This window comes from Pseudochaenichthys georgianus, chromosome 14 (assembly GCF_902827115.2).
Source record: "Pseudochaenichthys georgianus chromosome 14, fPseGeo1.2, whole genome shotgun sequence".
Taxonomy (NCBI): domain Eukaryota; kingdom Metazoa; phylum Chordata; class Actinopteri; order Perciformes; family Channichthyidae; genus Pseudochaenichthys; species Pseudochaenichthys georgianus.
In genome coordinates, this window is record NC_047516.1 from 9,308,634 (window position 1) to 9,312,549 (window position 3,916).

The 3,916-nt window shown below is 43.9% G+C and overlaps 1 pseudogene; it reads left to right on the forward strand.

Annotated features, from left to right (window-relative positions):
* Positions 1–2,491, forward strand: LOC117458593 (beta-1,3-galactosyltransferase 2-like; annotated as a pseudogene).
* The last annotated feature ends 1,425 nt before the right edge of the window (positions 2,492–3,916 follow it).

Genomic DNA, 3,916 nt, shown 5'->3' on the forward strand with positions numbered 1-3,916 from the left:
ATGGCGTTAGAGTTCATGGCAGCAAGGCAACGTGCACGATATATGCCAAGAAGCTAGCTAGCTAGCTAGCCGCTAGTTGTGAAACACTTTAACATCAATTTAGCTGACTTCACGGGTCAATATTCACGGTAGGTGTATGATATCACCTCATATACCAACGATGTTTCATATTTGTAGACCTCGTCAATACATTAATTAATCTAGATAGGACTACTTACCATGGGGGTCGTCTCCCTGTGTGTGCTGCGGTCTTCCCTCGTGTGTGCTGCGGTCTTCCCTCGTGTGTGCTGCGGTCTTCCCTCGTGTGTGCTGCGGTCTTCCTCCGTGGTGTGCCTCGCGCGATAGATTACTACGTCATGCGTCTCAAACTAGCAGGTGTCATTAAACCAATGCATTCAATTCACGTCAGGTCAAACTAAGTGAATCTTGCTCATTTAAAAGCCATGCTTTTTAGCTGGTATAATTAAATCCAATTATGTTTCCCCCCTTGCATCAACGTAAACAAATCATGTTAATTTAAAATCACATAGTAATATGTTGGTTCTATTAGATGTAAATATGTTCAGTTCAAAACATATATATTTTTCATCAAACAAACTCAAAATAGATAGACTGGAGTAACTCAGACCTATAATCGTTTTTTTGAGTGAGTTGTGTCTTTTCGTGGACATTTTCAGACTTTTTGTTGTCTTCTTGATTCTCTGCCTGGTTGTTACGGTTGACTCCCCTGACACTGTGCTTGCTGTGGGCTCACCCAGTAGTGCCTCCATGTTCCTCTTTCATGCTGCTTCCTGTTGCTGTGTTGATACGGTGTATAGCTCACTTTATCTTATCTCAATGGTACTGTAGCCATATGTTTTTGCACTCAATTTAAAGCCACTGTGTATCTTTCCTTTGCTCCGAGTATGAAATTACCACAAGTAATCATCAATAAAGTGGTAAACAGTTCATTCTAGTTCACCTTATGTAGCACCGATACAATTAGAATTACAACAAGGGACCGTTTTAGAGATTTTCAATAAAAAAAAAAGAGAATCTGAATTTTTGTAATCTAAATTAAATTAAAAGAAATCTGAATATTTTAGAAAATAAATCTAAAATCTCTAAAATGGTAACCTCTTGGTACTAATTTTCCAAATGCAGATAAAACCAGATGAAGCCCAGTTCCCCAAATAAGTTCCCACATGTTTTACCTTTCATTTCCTCTCTTTTTAGACCACTGAAGAGGCCTTGGCTGAACCCCTGCTTCCGGTACCTGCTCCTGTTCTGTCTGGTGCTGCTTGTCTTTTGTTCCAGCAACTCCCTGTCATGGCGGTCCAGCTTTTCACTCAAAGACCACTACCAGAGGTTTATAAATCCGGTTCATCGGCCTCCTCTTTACCGTAACCGATCGAAAGACAGAGTTCAACTCAATGAAACCACAGAACAAACTACTCTACCTCCTACCGTACCTCCCAAGGCTCTTCAGTTCCATCTAGCCTACCCACGTAACTACCACTTTGTAATGGATAACAAAGAAGTGTGCAAGACCAAGACCCCCTTCCTGGTCTTGATGGTTCCAGTGGCACCTAAGAACGTGGCGGCTCGGGACGCCATCCGGCAGACGTGGGGCAACAGCAGCGAGGTTCAGGGCGATGTGGTGCTCACCCTGTTCATGCTGGGCCTCTATAGAGGAGCCGATGTGGATGCGCTGCAGGAGAACCTCCAACAGGAGAACCGGCTGCACCACGACTTGATCCAGAGCGACTTCCTGGACACTTACCTCAATCTGACCATCAAAACCATGGTGATCATGGACTGGTTGGCCACTCGCTGCCCCGAAGCCGCGTACGCCATGAAGGTGGACTCGGACATGTTCCTGAACATTGACAATTTAGTGATGATGCTACAGAAGCCGGACATCCCCAAGCTGAACTACCTGACCGGGATGCTCATGTGGAACAGTCCCGTCATCCGCTCAAAGAACTCCAAGTGGTACGTCCCTGTGGAGATGTACCCGGAGCCTTTATACCCCACCTACACTCTGGGCATGGGATACGTCTTCTCCAACGATCTTCCCGAGAAGATTGTGGAGGCTTCAAATCGATTAATTACTTTAACATAGAGGATGCTTATGTTGGAGTTTGCATGAAAAAGCTGGGTCTTTCTCCCCAATCTCCCCCTGATCCGTCCAAGTTCAAGGCCTATAACACAAAGTTTAATCGCTGCGAATACTCCAAGATCATCACTTACATCCTGGGGTCTCCAAAACAGCTGGTGGATTACTGGAAAGACTTGAAGAGGCCTGAACCCCCTTGTTAGGACAGTGACACTGAGAAATCCCCCGGGGGGCAGGACACTGGAAGGTTAACTTATTTGTTTCTTTTGGGGGGCCAAAAGATCAGAAATGAAAGGGGCGCCAGTTCCTAGACTGGACAAAGTATCAGTTTCCAGTTCACCTCCTGGGCACTGCCGGGCTTTTCAGTGCCTTTGAGCAGCACACCAGACCCCACCCTGCATTGATAATCATACAAAAGAGAAGTTGATATCACCAATGTGAAAAGAGGTTTCTGAACTGCATTAAAGAAACGGTCATGAGAAGCGTTCTGATTGTACTTTTGTGTATTTAGTACTCGTGCATCCATGAGCTAGCACTCAGACTTGGTAGGCTAAGGGGTGGGACATCTCTAAGTGGTTGACCAATCACAACAGAGCCGTCCAGCTAACCAATCAGAGCTGACTGGGCTCTGGTTTCAGACAGAGGGTGAAAAGAGGTGCTGCAGCACAGAGAAACATTAAAGCATGGAGACATGTAGAGACACTACATACTGATATACACCTGCACATCAGCAGGAGAGGACTCTTTAAAGTAGAGACACTACATACTGATATACACCTGCACATCAGCAGGAGAGGACTCTTTAAAGTAGAGACACTACATACTGATATACACCTGAACATCAGCAGGAGAGGACTCTTTAAAGTAGAGACACTTCATACTGATATACACCTGAACATCAGCAGGAGAGGACTCTTTAAAGTAGAGACACTACATACTGATATACACCTGAACATCAGCAGGAGAGGACTCTTTAAAGTAGAGACACTACATACTGATATACACCTGAACATCAGCAGGAGAGGACTCTTTAAAGTAGAGACACTACATACTGATATACACCTGAACATCAGCAGGAGAGGACTCTTTAAAGTAGAGACACTACATACTGATATACACCTGAACATCAGCAGGAGAGGACTCTTTAAAGTAGAGACACTACATACTGATATACACCTGAACATCAGCAGGAGAGGACTCTTTAAAGTAGAGACACTACATACTGATATACACCTGAACATCAACAGGAGAGGACTCTTTAAAGTAGAGACACTACATACTGATATACACCTGAACATCAGCAGGAGAGGACTCTTTAAAGTAGAGACACTTCATACTGATATACACCTGAACATCAGCAGGAGAGGACTCTTTAAAGCAGGGGTGGGGAACCTCCGGCGAGACCATTTGATACGGCCCTCGAGGTAATTTATAAACACAAGAAAAAATAATAATAATGAAATCTAGACCGCAAAATAATTAAGTGAGTGCGTGTTTTTCCTGGCCAAGGTCAGGGTCCTTGAACACAACACGAGCCTAACAACGTGGTATATATCTCGTCTGACAGGGATGTAGTGCTGACAATTACAGTACGCTTAAGGAGTTGTATGCCTCAGTTTTTGCTTGGCTGTGTCTTAGTTGTAAACCCAGGGCCGGCCCTTGGCATAGGCAGTATAGGCGAATGCTAAGGGCGCATCAACCTATCGGGGGCAGCGAAAAAATGTATTTAAATGGAAAAAAAACATATTTTAAAAAGGTTTAGAGGTTTATGTGAAATTGTTCTTTTTTGGAAATAATCAATCAATCAATCAGTGTTTA